We start from the raw sequence: 17,298 nt of genomic DNA, 5'->3' as shown, positions 1-17,298 counted from the left end.
AAAAAATAAAAATTAGAATTACTACTCATAAAAATTTCAGCTAAATTGGAATGTTTCTTGTCAATAAAAGTGGTACACTTTTTGATTTGAAACATAAAATGAAAAAATAAAGCATTAGCATAAATTTTCATTATGTTCCCTTCTGTTACTTATGTTCAAGCGTGTTTAAATAAAAAAAGTAGGTTATCTGAAGCAGTAAAACATTACACTCTAATCAAATCTATACTGTAAAACACAAAGCACTTAAGTTTGTTTCTGCTATGTTATATAAGGAAGTTAGGATTAATGAACACATGGTAACAGAATTGAAAAAGGCAACGGAGAGGAAAGCTAACAGTAGAGATAAATTTTAAATGCTCTTGCGTTGAAAATTATTTATTTTAGCCCTCCAAATATTGCTGCCTACTTATATTTCTTTTAGTATACTTAATATTCAATGAAATACTAAATTAAAAGTCATTAAATGAAGTTACCATGAAAGCAGCAGCAGAATGGAAGAGCAACAGGGATGAAAATAAAAATAATTGCAAGTATATTTACTTGGCTGGATAAATTTAAAAGAAGAACGCAAGAAGAACTTACCATAAGAAATCAAATGAACATTAAAGCAATAAATTTAAAACAATTATGCTAGTAACAGAGAGGAAAGTGAATAAAACATCCTTACCATTCATTCCTATAAAATCTTTTTCCGACTTAATTATATACCTTATTGTATTTAGTAGACTATGCTTTTGATTCATTAAACTAAGCAAAATAATCAATAAAAGTACATGCTTTTAATACTGAAAAAAAGTATTTAGAAATGGGAAAGATTATTTCTTTTTCATTTGCGAACGTAATTAATATTCTTTCCAACCACTAAACATTCCATAATAATATACAAAGGAAGTAAAATATGCACTAAATACTCTATAATGGTCTATAAGTTCATTTTGCACAATAATGTATAAAATACTTTCTTGCATAGAATGTATTTTATAATTGTATTTAAGGCGTAATCTGAATAATCTACTCGGAGAAAAAAATTCTGGTAAAATTACCGTACTATATAGTAATAGCATTTCTGTTAAAAAACTATAGTTATGGTTAAAAAAAAAATACGGTATTTAAACCGTACATTTGGTTATTTTTTCTCTCAATTGGTAACGGTTTACCGGAAATTATGGTTTTCAAAATTATAATTCTTATAACAACATATTTATTAAAAAACATAAAAATTAAAATTAATTAAACCGAATAGATGGGCTTAATGCCATGCTTGATGGTATCGTGATGCAGTTACCAAATTTTACATTTAGCGAATTTGATCATCCATTATAAAGCCATATTTTATTGCTAATCTTACTAAGATAAGTATCAAATCATTTCGTCAAAAATTACTTTTTTGGTGTTCCCATGGAGCCAGAAACATGGTAAATTTTACCACATTAAAATAGTTTTGACCATGCTTTTTTTTTCTCGGTGTACAAGTTTAATACTAAATTTCTAAACATATACTTAGTTAACATGTACTTGAAATTTACGTATAACGCATACATTCTGTAACAAAAGAAAAAAATCAAAAATTTGCATTTGAAAATATTTTAAGAAATTAGCAATTATAGTTTTTTTCTTTTTTTAATGAAACATTAATGAAAATTGAAACATCTAGCACAGAATATTAAAACAGTATTATTCCGCAACAAAATGGACAATAATTTTTCTCCTTTAAATGCAACTTCCTTTATTGTTTTGAAATTGACAGTAATGCAATTTATTTTAAACGTAATTCAAATTGCAACGTAAATAAAATCATTAAAATATTTACAGGAACACCAAATAGTTTAAACATTTTGATCTCAGAAATTTACTGTAGTTAAGTATTTATTCATGTAAATGCCTTGTTTCCCTGTAGCTAAAAATAATTTAATTCTCATTTCATCTAGAAAAGGTAACCTGAATTTTAACTTTCTTTCTTCTTAAAAAAGTGTTTTTTGTAAGTAAAATAGTTAATTAAAAAACTCTAGGAAACCTGTTAACCCTAATTTCCCGTTGAAAAAACTCTATTGCTAACTAGATTTAATGTTTTTCAAAAGTAATTAGAAAAACATTCATGAACATTCAGTAAACAAAACTAAAAAATTTAAATTTAAATATATTATAAAGAAAACAATTATAGTTTTTTTTTAAAAAAAGAGAAAGAATATTATGAGCAATAATACATCAATTGCAACATATTGAAACAGTATTTTTTCACAACAAAATAAATAACTTAACATAGGCAATCATTTTTCTTTTTTAAGTCAACTTCTTTTATTATTTAAAATTGACAGTAATACAATTTATTTTAAACGTAATTCAATTTGTGAAGCAAATAAAACCATTAAATTATTTACAAGACCACCAAATAGTTTTGATCCCTGAAATTTACTGTCGTTAAATAATTATCCATGTAAATCTTTGTTTCCCCGTAGCTGAAAATAATTTAATCATGACAAAAACTACTCATTTCATTTAGAAAAGGTCAAATAAATTTCTTTTAAAAAAATTTCCCCTTTTGAATATAGAATAGTTAATTACAAAACTCTAGGAAACCTGTTAGCAAGAACAAGACTCCCTTTTGGAAACTGAACTACATTTAATGTTTTTCAAAAGTAATTAGAAAAATCTTTTTTTTGTATAAAAAAATATAAAAGAAAGATTAAATTAGTAGGAATAAATAAAAACAAAAAAAAGCAAAAAATCGCATTTCATTTTGCCCCCAAAATAAAGCACTAAAAAATGAACCCTCCTTGATTTTGTTTAAAACATACTCCAATTTAACCTTGTTACGCTAACTAGTTTCTAAAGCCGACATTTTTTCTGAAACTTTTCCTTCGTTAAAGATTTTTTTTCTAATTCTGCGATTAATCTCACTGAGGCTTACTTGTTCTGGTCAATCAAGTTTGTCTTGATTTTTTCGCAAGCAAGTACTGATGAAAAAATGTACCCGCAGGAGAGAAGATGAAAAAAATAACATTTTGTCTAATGATCTTATAAAATCAATATTAATAAAAAGTATTGATCGCCCACGACTTCATCCGTGTAAACTGTTTAGATTGCTCTGCTTTTAGGTACTTAGTGTGATACCCTATGGACCACTTGTTTCGGGATCATTTAGCCTAATTACTATTAAGATCAAAATTGGATGTAGCCCAATTTAAACATCAGCCAGGAGGGAAAGAAAAAAATTAACGGAAATATAATTAAGTAAATTACAGGAAGAGTTTTTCCCTAAAAGGTTTTTAGGTACGGTGGTAGAAAATAAAAGAAGGAAAAAAAAGCACACTTCGGTTATTTTTTTAAATAAAGGTCTGTTGCCGAGTTTTGTTCGTAAGGTCATTAATTCCGAGTTTTTATTATTTTCTTCTTCACCGCAACTTTGAAAGTAAAGGACAGTTCATCGCATGAAGTTAACATTACCATTAATCATTTGATTATTATCTACGCATCAAAAAGTGCATTGGTGTGAAGAAACGTATTTAAAAAAGCTCCGTTAAAGGGGGAGGTAAGAATATTAAGAACCGTTATAAGAAAGAGGGGAGAAAAGGGTGGTTGCACTTTTGTTCTTAACCATGTTCAGGAAAGAAATTTTCTTCCAACAAACAATGATACTTTACACTGAGGAAAAATGTACAAAGAAGTATGGTTGCCTTTAGTCGTCGCCCAAAGAAGTGCTTGAAAGTTTTTTTCCCCTTCTTTTCTTAGTCTTCCATCATCTTTTTTTATTTGAATTTTTTTTTTGTCTTGAAAAAGGATGCAAGAAAGAAAAAGTTGGGAGAACTGAACTAGCAAAATATTGTGGAAATCTTTCGTTGTTAACACGGGAATTCCATTGGTGTTAGGAATGAAGTGGGAATTTTGTTGGTCATAAATGAATATGTCATTTATTGAAATATCTTCTTTACTTTTACAATGTTAAAATATTGCAGAATTCTTTCCTGGTTTTATTGAGTAAATCATCTATCAGTATTTGGAACGAAATGTTTGTTATTATGTAACTTATTGAAATCAGCAATAGTTGTTTAAAGGTTGATAGTCAAAGTAAAGAAAGCTTCTTTTTTTTTTTTAACTTCAAGTAGCTAAAGTATTAAAATGAGATGATGAATAAAATATAAAAATGAGATTGGAATTTTGTGTGTTATTATGTCACTTATTGAAATGTGTAATAGTTGTTAAAAATTACATATTGAAATTAAGGAAAATATTTCTTTGCTTTTATGTTGCGTTGCAAAAATATTGCAAATAGCGAAATATCATCGCAAAATGTATTCATTTGTGTTAGGTGTGAAACTTATTGATTATAAATGAACCTGTCACTTAATGAAATATGTAAAAGTGGTTAAATTTCGAAAGTAAAGACTGTCCTTTTTTAAATAACCTTTATTGTAAGACGGTTGTTTTTGGTCAGACAGAAATATTTTATTAAGAAAATATTTTTTAGAGTGAAAAATAAGCGAAAGTAATTAAGACACTTTCTACTATTCCTCCACAAAATTTCTGGTTTATTGAATCTTAAATAATTAATTAATGCTTTTAATGTATGCGAAAACTACAATAGTATGAAATTTATAAGGCTAGATGGTTGTCTTGAGTTAGGCTAAAATATTTTTTTTTACCAAAAAGAAACAAGTATTACTTCATTTGTTTACAATATTGTGTTATCATTTCATATTTCACTTCATTTAATATTCTTTTCAATAATTAATATTTGTCTTGATTTGTTTCAAATATTCCAAATTTCATCTGGTTCGATTTCATCCATTTTTCTTTCAGTAGGATCTTTTTTATTTTGTTTCAAAAAACCGTATATACAAGCCTAATACATGGAGTTGTAGCCCGAGGAAATTACTAATTTACTGTGTATTGTTATTTGTATTACTAATTATTATCGATTTATAAATTCTATAAACTTACATGGAAAAAAGATTTGACCTCAAATGTTTTAAATTCAAAATGTTATAAAGAATTTCTTCTCTCTGCCGAGAAATGTTACATCAAAATATAAAAGATTATATTAAATAATTCAAAATTTAGAAACTTAACATTCATTTTTTAATGAGAAAAGGAAACTTATACATACGGCTCATTATTTCATGTAAGTTTAATGCTAATATCACATAGTTCAAAAATTAATATTTCGTTTAAATGAAAGCGACTTTTATCAATATTTGTAAACAACATGAGATACATTAAATATTGGAGATTCTCTAAAAAAACATTAATTTCTGGAACGGAAGATGTAAATGATGAGTGGCAATAATTGAGTATACATCAAACTGAACTCATTAGGAGGAATGATTTAAAAAAGTGAAACACTTTGATGCGGCACCTATATCTTCATTGAATAAGGAAATGAAGCTTGAACAAACGAAAAATGGAGGAACAAAACGGAAACATACATTAACAGCATTAGTGGAATTGATTTAAATGTGGCGGCCTTTTCGTCCTTGAACAGAATCGATGGCATTAATTTTGGGAACAGTCTGTCTGTGTGTAGGCCATTAGAAGACAATCTGTTCAGCTTGGAACGAAGGAACATCCCGTTGCTCTATCAAAAGAGCAAAAAGAATTAAGAGACAGGGATCAGACACACATTAAAAATACTTTTATTAAATACAAGCAAGATTTAATTTTCTTACGAAAACAAGCCTTATTTTACAACTTTGCTTTGTATCTCTAAATTTTGATTACAAAAGCAAGTTATTTAAAAAAGAAATTGATTTTGAAATCATAGAAGGGAAAATTTTATTCACAAATTTCTTCAGAGTAGTAATTGAATTTCATTTATGAAATATGCAATATAAAATAAACTTATAAAAATTCAATAATATTTAAGAATAATGAAATAATGTATTTTAAAGGGAAAAAAAAGAAATTTTAAAAGAAATTTAAAATTCTCCCATTACATAGTATAAACCTATTGCAATTTTGGTAAATAAAAGCAAAAAATGCAATTTTGGTAAATAAAAGCATGCATTTGGAAATTTTTCCATTCATATGGGAACAGTTTATCGGAAGTGCTGGTTTCCAAATTACAGTTCTTATTATCGTACATTTAGTAAAAACTACAAAACTGAAAAGTAAATTTAGCCAAATAAATGGCTTCTATACCATTATCTAAGTTTATGATGATAAATTTACCAAATATTTCCTCAATTACCAAATTTTTTCACATACTATAAAGCACGTTAATTTCTTGTTAATTTTACCAAAATCATTACCAAAGCGGCCATCAGTTTTGACCATATTATTTTTCTCAGTGTAAATGGTTAAAAAAATAATTCCAATTAAAAAATTTTTTTATTTAATATTATTTAATAAACTAAACATTTTAGCCGAAACATTTAAATCTTAAAATACATACTTTTAATCTAATTTAATTTTTTCCTCTAAATTTATCATTTTCAAAGATTATTATTTTGGATAGTGCTCAAGGAAGTCAATTAATTCTGGTCTTTATTTTAAATAAATCCTTCTTTATTTTTCCTAGTTGATAATTAGTCATTAATAAATAGTAAATTAAAAGTAATTTTACAGAATACGTTTAAAAATTTACAGAAAATATTGCTCTTGAATTACAAAAGTATTGCTTTTTTATGATTAACTGAATTTTTAACAGGCATTAACAATTTTAAAAATACTGATTTCAAATTAATAATAATAAGTTGAAACTAATTTTGTTTAATTTGTAACTCTATTTTGTTTGATTTTTCATGCTTATTTATCCATACCAGTTCTTTAAAACATAATTAGGAATATCATATGGAAATTTGGTCTCATAATTTATGCAATTGACACTAATTTGAAATTAGAGTTGTATTTTTATATTTATTATTTCAATCATTGTAGTTAAGATGTTATTTACTCTCTAAAAAATTTTCGTGTTACTGAACACCAAAATTGGGAGCAATTACTTTACACCAAAGTGGTGTTATGTGTTTAACTGCACCAAGACCAAGGATAGTTAGTCGTATCGTGTAGAACTCAGAATGTTCCTTTATACTAAATGATGTAAAGAAGCCTGTGTTGCCTTATTACTATTTTTAAAGTTGTGAGTTTGTAGCAGTTAATAGCAAAGATGGCATAAAATGAATTTATTTGGTTAAATTAGCCTTATTTTTTTAACTAGATAAGTTATTATAAGAACAATAATTTTAAAAACCAGAAATGTTCTACCAGAATTTTTCTCCGTACAATAAGATATGACACTCCTAAGAGTCAATAAAATTACTTTTACGATACAATCAAAAGCAGGAATCATAATTTTAGGATGAATATATACAATATTTCTTAAAATAAAATCATTTTGTTATTCAAGCATATACACAGCACAGACAGAATATTAATATGAATTGGAGCAAAACCCAATGTGAATAGAAGTTAATTATTATGAAATTATTTTATGCAATTGACAGATTTGTGCGCGTCTTATGAGAACATAAATGTCTTTATTATGCAGCCATACATAAACAGCTCATATGAGTAGTTTGGCTAATCAATCCGACAAGAAAATTGAAATTACCTAACAAATAATCGACAACAATCAATATTTTTTATCAATCAATAAAGATGATTGAATGGTATTAAATAGACCGGTTTTTCAGTGAAGAACTCATATTTCACCGAAGCATTTCTTGTAAACAACGCTATATTATCATTGATTAAAATTACACAATTACTCACTTTTCAACTTCTAATAATAGGCCAAAAGCTTTTATTCTAAGTTTAAAAGATACATTCCATCATTTCAAACAAGAATTTAGTTAAAGAGTTTAATATATTAATTATTCGCTGCTAATATTAATCACCGATAAGTTTAATGCATTAATTATTTGCCAAATCTAACAACCTTCTTCATCAAAAAGCTGCAGATTGGAGTAAGCAATTATTAGTGTTAAAATTAATCAATCCATACATTAATGATCGACATTGACTTGAAATAAATCAATTATCCACATAGAAATTTTCAACACCGGATTTGTGCACAGATTTTGCATTGTAGTAACATTAAGTGTTCTCCTTTATAAAAAATTACTAATAACATAATAATGATAACGTAATATCGTAAGTACTAACGTTATTAACGATAACTTTAATCACAGTTTTAAATCATTTCAGTCAACTATTTCCTCGAAGCCCTTTTAATTGCTTAACTAAACTCAAATATGTATCTTTATATAAAATGTTACGGACACAGACAGTCCATCATTAATTAATTTACTATTTGTGTTTTTGTATTTATTTTTTAATTAGTTTAATAAAATTTGTGATTACCCTTATTGACACGTATACTTTATTTTTTTCTAGTACTCTTTGTTATCTATTACCGTAATTACGTTTATAATAATGTCCTGATTTAAATGTACTACATCTTTAAAACAAAATCTAAGGCACTGAAAAGTCATAGTACGGAACTGGGGTTCGATCCCTTACGGTGGCTTCAAGCCCACCCAGCTTCAGATCGATGGGTATCAACTTGTCTAGGAAGTAAAAGTGGATTTCTCGCAATGATTGCCACAATCATACCGTTGGTCACGAAATTATGGAGCCTTAACCTCCATGATCCCCATGGCCCGTAACGGGATGTAGCGGAAATGCTTGACTTTTCTTACTAAAACAAAATCATTTGAGATCAGTTTAGCACGCTTCAAAGGTTCAAAAAATTTATTAAAAATAAAAGCTGAAAATAAATTCAAACAACTTTGTATAAATCGGTTTGTTTAAAACTAAAGATCAAGAATGTATAATATATATAAACTGCATTTTGATCATTCAATTCAGAATGAAAACAGTGTAAAGAATAATTCTGACTTTTTAAGATATACTGTTACTAATCTACTATTAAAATTTTTTCCTCACAATAGTTATTTTAGATAAAATACTTTAAAAATCTGACATTTTTTTTTTTGAAAAAGAAGGCTAATTTTTACACTGTTAAGAAGTTTCACCGGATTTTCAAACATTAAATGTCGCTTTTATGTCAATGCATCGTATTGAAAGCAAAAATCAATATTTGAATCTAATTAACGGTTTGTTCTCTTTCTTGTTTTTTTCATTCTGTTCCCCTTTTCTACTAAATTAAAAATTCGAGAATATAAAGTCTATTTTTAATCTTTTTTTTTTTTTTTTTTTTTTTTTTTTTTTTTTTTTTTTTTTTTTTAGTATTCATTAAAATTTATTGAAGTAGCTAAAATCTTACAAATTAAAAGATTTAATTTAATTTTTCAATTTTTGAAAAGATTAATATCGTTATCCCCAGAACGACAGATAAGTTTCACGACATAGTCACAATCATTAGTTTCAATTATTTGCAATTTTTTAATTATTCACAACTATTCGAAAATTTTATCTTATTGGTTTAACAAGCTACTTTGAAGATATTCTAAATCATGTTTTGTTTACGAATTTTAAACTCTTCATCAATTTTTCATAGTCTTTCTACTGAATTAAAAGTTCTAGAATAATAATTCTATTTTTATTCTTTTGTATTGCTATTCTTTATAATTTATTGAAATAGCTAAAATCTTAAAAATTAAAAAATTTAGTTTAATTTTTCAAACTTGGTTAAAATTAATTGCTTTACCTACACAACGACCTACAAGTTTTCTTTTTTTTAAATTATTCACACCAATCTTATCTCAGTGATTTAACAAGCTTCTTTGAAAATATTCTAAATCATGTTGTGTTTACGAATTTTTTCCCCACATATTTTAGACTTCCTCCTACTGTGTAACCACATTTTAAATGAAATAATGCATTACACGTTCAGCTAATTATATCGTAGTTTAATTATACACTTGAGTTAATTACATGAAAGGGTAAAACATTTTCACCCCATTAAAAACTTTTTTTTTCAATGCCCGGATCATTAATCTTTAATCAAAGCTATACCTAACGTTTAAAAATAGTTCTAAGAGATATCTTTTTAAATCAAAAAGGGCCTTAGACAAGGCTTAAATATCTACTAGTTCCTTAGCAACGAAAAACTGTTTTACTTTCAAGTTCTGTTCGGAACGTAGAATTATCCTGCGTTAAACTTCCAATAAACGAACGAGGTTACCGCTCTTCTGCAAGGCTTCGGGAGTAGGTGTGGGGGAAAAATACAAACGGCTGAAACTGAAACAAAGGGCGGAAAAATACAAATGAAAATAAAACTACGAAAAATAAAGAAAAAGGATAAAGAAATAGATAAAAAAAAGACGGAAAATAAAATCTGCTGGTAAAACACAAAGTTAGAAAAACTCTAGAATAAGGCATGTTTGGGCGTGTTCCTAATCCAGAATTGTACTAGATTCAAAGAATCTTGAAGCTCACCATTGCAGCAGAATCAGTTATCTCTTTTCAAAAAATAATATATANAAATACACCCATTATTAACGGAGGTCCTCGGTCGCGGGTACCGGCACACACGTCCCCGGTTGCAGGCTCTTGCGTACCTGTGTGTGTGTGTATGAGCAAAAGAATGAAGAAAGATTTCTTTTTTCAAATTTTTTTTCTCTTTTCATCGGATGCAATGCTCCTTCAGTTTCGACGTTTTCTTTCATTTTTTTCGATCGTTTTCTTTTTACTTTTCTTAAAAAATATATTTTAGTCTAAATTTCGCACGTTGTACAATTGGGTTACCAGCCCGTAATCATTCGAAAACCAGCCAAACAGAACGTTTTAGATGGAATAAATGATATCGACAGAATTCTAAAATGTCATTGTTTATTTCAGCTAGGAAAGCCAAGAGAATTTTTAAGCGAAAATAAACTTCTTTACAAAAAACTGCCGCGTGTTTTAAATTTTGGAAAAGAAAAGAAATGTGATGGAAAATCTATTTAAAACTTATTTCCATAATATGCTTTCATTTAAAATTCAAAATATTTTATTTAATTTCTCTATGTTACGCAATAAAAATTATAAAAAAATATTACTTTATTCACATTGTACAATTGTTGCAAAATAAGCAAAAATTTAAATTTCAATGCTACATCCAGCCTTCAAAGTCAAAAGGGTAAAAGCAAACATGAGGCCAATAAGTGTACTTAGCAAAATTTTGCTTTATTTCTTATATGAAATTTTGTATTAGTTAATATCTGGAGAAATCACTAATCATTATAATTGGTTGTTAATTGCTTTATAGCTTTTTTTTCTTACGTCTAAGTTTTGAGCAAAATAATCTTGATCTTATGTGGATAAAAAGCAAAAGCCATGTACGTTAAAAAATTCTTTTTATAAAATTGCTCTTAGTAATTGCGAATAAATTAGTATTTAAGGAATAATTGTTTACCTTCGTTTTTTTAAGAAATCTATGTCTATTAAATGTTTTTGCAAAACTGATGGCAGTATCTACCAATAAATGTTTACGAAATGCTTTTTCCCTTTACTTTTTTTCACATGTTTCAGATTGGAATTTAAGCAAAAGTTATTTAAAGAAATTAAAGGATGCAGATCAATATTTTTAAATAATTATGTCTATGTAAAATTATGCGTATGTACTTTTTAGTAATCATTACTTTCGTCTGAAATTTCGAATTAAAAATAATTTTTTCTTAAATCAGTAATGTTCTATATCTTAAATGAATAGTTTGAGAATAAATATTACAGATTGTTTTTTTAATAATTGTTTTAAAATTTTATTTAATGAATATACTTATATATATAGATAATCAAGAGTTCAATAACAATAGAACAATTAAGTAAACTGAACCCATATGACAATGATTACAATTTTATTGCTCTATCAGTAGGTGATCATTTAGGTAAGTTTTTCTTGTAAAACTTAATTGCTGGTTTGATAATAATACTTTGTAAGCGATAAATTCGCCAAATATTGCAATCCTTTCAGCCATTTTCAGTTTGATTATACTTACCTGAATGGCAATGAAGCAAGCAGACTCTCTGAGTTTCCGCCTCTCTGAGAACAGAACTTACCCCCTATCATTAGAACTTACTTATTCAAGGGGAAGGATCAGAACATTCCTAATGCGATGCGCGAGAATAGGCATCTTATCCTGCTATTTCTCTTACCTGTTTTTTCTCAAGGAGTCCAACAAACTAACCACGGCTTTGAAAGAAAACAGCATCAACTATAATTCTAGTGGACGCCCGTCGCGCCTCTTTTTTCTTTAGTTTTTGACTTTATTTTACCGCTGTTATCTTTTGCATGATATTCGATTTTTTCCCCCACTTAAATATGCGTGTAGGGTGTCTAAAAAGTGAAATTAAGCATCCTCTTATGCAGAGAGTATCAGAAAGTGAAAAAAAAAATCGAATAGAACATCGTGAGGATTGAGACGGGAGTTGAAAAATACATTTTAAGTGAAATGCCCTTTTAATGCGATTATAATTATATGAAGATGTCTGTTATTTCTTTCATTGTCATATATCTGCTTTTGTTTATCTCAAAACAAGTAAATAAGTACTTAGGATCACTTCGAAACACGCATTTGAATTAAGGAGCAGCATTCAATCATTATGTCTGCTTATTTTGGGAGGATGTCAACATTGTTTAATTCTTGAATAGTTAAAATAAATAAAACTGTTTCATAATAAACACTCCTTTAATTTTTTAAAAACAATTTAGGTTTTATTCATGTTTGACTAAAAACGTATTAAACTAATAAAAACCGCTGGAACACTCTTACTAATGAGGTTTTTTTTAAGATTTTTGTACAAGAGTGCCTCTAAAATTTTTAAAAACATTATCACTATTATTGAAATTAGCTGCCACTCGAGATGCATTTTGTTATTTTGTATTAAAATGAAACTCAGAATAGTATCCGATATATGGTAGAATGCGTATTAAATTCATGGTTAATTAAAATTATACAAAAACAAATAGCTATGGAATTGTGTGAAACAAATGTAGTCTAAGATGGTAACAAAACATGAAATTTATAAATTAAATAGGTTAATATTAGATATAAATTAGTATTAATACTTAATAATTATTGATAACTCAGATAGATTAATTATAATAAGAGTCTTTCAGGGCTCTTTCTTTCATAAAAAGAGTCTTTCAGAGCTGGAAGGGTTAATAACTTAAATTTCCTAAGCTTATTTTCCAAATTTGTGATATAAATTTATACCTATTTGTCATTTGTTATAAATAATAACTAAACAACTAACTTCACATTTTAAGGCATTTTCTTTCCTTAGAGCTTTATTCCTTAGAGCTATATTATATTTATTTAATAGTTTCCTTTCATTGGAAACTATTTATTCAAAAAGAAAAATTTTAAAAGCTATAAATTAAGAATTCATTAAACTCTAAAATAAATCAGCAGTAGAAAAAAATGCCTTTTTGAGAAACAAAAACATTTATCGAAGTAAGAAGTTAAAATATATGAGCAATGAAAACTCCAATCAGATTTAATGAATTGCATCATCTAGACATGCACCGAAGAGCCATTCCATTATGACCACCCTCCATCTATAACAATGGGCTCGCCCAGGTTTTCATGGTTTCTCGCCCAGGAACAATGTTTTCATGGGGCACATTAGGACCCATAATCCTCATAGAACAAACAATCCCTGACGTCTGTAAGCTACTTGAACATAGTTGCAGACCAGGTTCACCCATTCATGGCAACAGTTTTTCCTGCGGGGGATGGTGCTTACCAACAGGATAATGCACCAGGTCATAAGGGTCGAATCGTCGAGGAACATTCCAGTGACTTTCAAGTCATGTCTTGGCCCCCAAATTCACCTGACCTTAATCCAATAGAGCATTTGTGGTCCTACTTGGAAAACCAAATTCGTGCTGCCACGCTACCCCCTCGCAATGTGAGGGAATTTCAGGACCAGTTGGTAAGCGCTTGGTACCAGATACCTCAGACTACCTATCAGCACCTTGTGGAATCAATGCCACGGCGGGTGCTAGCAGTTTTGAGGGATAAAGGTTGTCCTACATGTTATTAGCAGGGTGGTCATAATGTAATGGCTCTATATTATTTCATGGCTTTTTTTTTAACCTTTTAAAAAAAAGGGTTGAGTTTTGTGACAATTAGTCTTATTGACAACTAAGAACAGTCTTCCCTACATGGAGACCGTGCAGTATGGTAAACACATTTCTGGAAAAACAACCCTAATTCTTGTTAATAAATCCTAAATATACGGTATTTTATCTATTCATTTGGTAATTTTTGCGTAAATGGTAATGGCTTACAGGAAATACTGGTTTTCAAAATAATAGTTTTTATTACTATACATTTAATAAACATTACAAAACTAAAAAGTAAATTTATTCGAATAAATAATTTTTATGCCATTTTCTAAAGTAGCATGATAAAATTATTAAATTCGATCATATTTACCAAATTTTGTCACTAAATTTAAAACCATATTTTATTGCTAATTTCACAAAAATCTCTACCAAAGCGCTTCGGAAAAAATTACCAATCTTTTTGGTTTTCTCAGAGCGAAAGAAACATGGTAAATTCTGCAATATTCTAACAGTTTTGACCATACTTTTTTTCTCAGTACTTTCTCTATAAATTAGATGTATGAGAATAATGCCTTTTTTTAAGAATCTTATACATCTATAAATATCGCTGGAATTACATACTTTTATAAGTCTTCTGAAACAAAAAAGAATGTCGCTAATATCAAGGGTGCGGCGCAGAAATTCAAGGTCTGGTAATCAGTTTTTTGAAAAATCAGCTCTACCCATTAGCTATTTTTAACAGCTATGACAGGTGAAATTGTTTTTTACTCGATTTAAGAGAGTCAGACAACATTAACTTTCAATCTTTATTTTAAAGTTACTTTTTTATAAAAAAATATTGAAAATATTTGAAACAAGTAGCATGCTTGGCAAAATATTCTTCTCCACATCTGCTACTGTAACATAATATAAAAATATTAATAATATAAAAATATTAATAATACAAAAGTTTCTAATATTTAAATGTTTTGCAGACTAATAAACTTTCTGAGCATACAGTGTTATTCTAAATTAAACCATGAGCTTAAAACTGCATTACTTTAGAGTAAGATATTGGATTTTATTACATCACACTTGGAAAAAGTACATGGAATTTCGTGAAAATTAATATTTAAGGGAAAAATCTTGTATTTGTCTAAAACCAAAATGTCCAGGAAATTGAAAGTGCCAGAAAAGTAATAATGACTGACACTGGTAATTTTTTTACTGTGATTTTTTACTGTCTAATTTATAGCAAATTTTTCATTGGTATATTTTTTACGAAAATTGTTACGATTAAATCAAACTTTCAAACGTTCTTCAATGCTTAACATGTTTGGGAAGATTGTTGTAATTTCAATAACATTTTTAAGGCATTTTTATTGTATTATGTGGTAGGTTAAAATATTTTATCGTTTTTAATCCTGTAATCTTTTTTTTTAAACTTTTCAGTGGTATTTTATTAACTATCATATTTTTGTTATTTTGCTTTATTAAGTCAGTGAGAGCAACAAATTTAAATAGTAAGTATAAAATTTCCTATAAAAACACACCAAAATTTTTTAAAATTATTATACACAATATAAAATTTTATTATGGATTTAGCTGAAATGAAAGGCGCTGTAAAATAAATGCCAATGGATAAATTCACATTTTTATAGTACAATGACACTGAGGAGCGAATTTTTCGTTGCATTTATACAAATATTTGATCTTTCCTGACACGGAGTTTCAAATCTGAAATTAGTTTTGCTCCTAAAACTATAGATTATTTTTTAAATGACATTTTTACTGCATTTTTTGCTCAAGTTTAAAAGCGTTTTATGTAACAGGGGATTGCGTAAATGTTGCGACTAACTTCTAAGGACACAACATCAGGATTAAAACTGCATAGAAACTAATGCCCGAAAATGCGGGGCAAAGGGTGCGTTCCTATTATGAACAGTTCAAAGGAAACAGTTCATAATTGGAAATGCGGCATATGAAGACATTTCCTTTGCAATCTTGATGTTGTGCCCTAACTCAATTGGAAAATATTGTTATACTATAGAAATTTTCACTATAACTCGGTAAAAATTTTGGTATTACTCGGCTTTTTACATAAATTTTGTGAAAAATTTAGGTAAAAAATACCAGCACTCACGGTACCGGTAATTTTTTCCGTAAAATTCATATTTGCTGGAACATGTTACGAAACAAAAATCTGATTAACTGTAACAAAAACCATAATTTTTACAGTAATAATTACTGCAAAATAATTAAATTACTCTAAATAAATATTACTGTAAAATTTACGATATAATATTTTACGGTAAAAATGGATTTATGGTAAAATGAATTTTATAAATAATGCACTCAAAGTGCCTGTACTTTATATCGTAAAATGATCCAGAGTTTTTTGAAGTGTATATTTAAATCATTTTACTTAAGAAAGGTTAAAAAACATAGTTTCAAGAAATTTATTTGAACTTGAAATATTTTGTAATTATCGTTATTTTTAAGAAAACAATTACGCTTAAATTATATCCAATGCTCTTTACGAACTTTAATGATATATCACTGTAGAACATTTAAAGCAAATCTCTACTTTATTATATGTAGCAATAGTTTTCTGACCAAATGTTCTCATATTTTTCTTTCCATTTATCTCCAGTGATTCTAATAAATCACTATGGTAACTGCCAAAAGTCTACTTCCGCTTTAGTTTCTCTTTATTCAGTGGCATAGCTATGATCAATTATTTTTCAATCGATATTTGACATACACGGGAGAAATAGTTTATTTTTAAGCAAAAACTTTACTTTAAGAACCGAATAAATTTTTTTAAATGTTAATGTTAATGATGAATTATGTAATATTATTGATATAATGAATGTTTGTCAATGGAATTAGTTTTATGATATCTAATGAATTCCTAAAATCATATATGACTAATGTCGTTTGTGTGATAATTAATTTGTCTTAATATATGCTTTTTAAAGAAATAAATATTGGTTATGACTAAAATTTTTCAATATTTTATTAGTATAAAATTACTTGTTTTATAATAATACTTTTTAAGCTGGAAATATAATTGAATTTATAATTTTCAGAAAATAATTTTGAATTAAAAAAAAAAATGTAGTATTTATTTAAGTTCTTCTGGTGTTGTGTAATTTAACAAGTGTACAAATAATCTTTGCAGAATAATCCTGTAAAGTATTTTTTTGAGACTTTTTTTTTCGTTTTATATGCAGGAAAAAAACTACATAAAAATGAATTCACAGTGGAAATAAAATAATTTTAATTTTTGAATTATTTACGAATTTAAATTTTCTAATCTATTACGAAACTAAGTATTAACTCACGTCATAAATGAGTTGAAA

At 27.4% G+C, this 17,298-nt stretch overlaps 1 long non-coding RNA gene across 2 annotated transcripts in view; it reads right to left on the bottom strand.

Annotated features, from left to right (window-relative positions):
- The window catches only part of LOC107444121 (uncharacterized), a 245,138-nt gene that overhangs the window by 53,541 nt on the left and 174,299 nt on the right, over nucleotides 1-17,298 (bottom strand). The gene's annotated exons all lie outside the window — the stretch shown is intronic.

The sequence above is a fragment of the Parasteatoda tepidariorum genome, chromosome X2, assembly GCF_043381705.1.
Source record: "Parasteatoda tepidariorum isolate YZ-2023 chromosome X2, CAS_Ptep_4.0, whole genome shotgun sequence".
Classification (NCBI taxonomy): Eukaryota; Metazoa; Arthropoda; class Arachnida; order Araneae; family Theridiidae; genus Parasteatoda; species Parasteatoda tepidariorum.
Note: the sequence above shows the minus strand (reverse complement) of the source record. Positions and strands in the feature narration are given on the sequence as shown.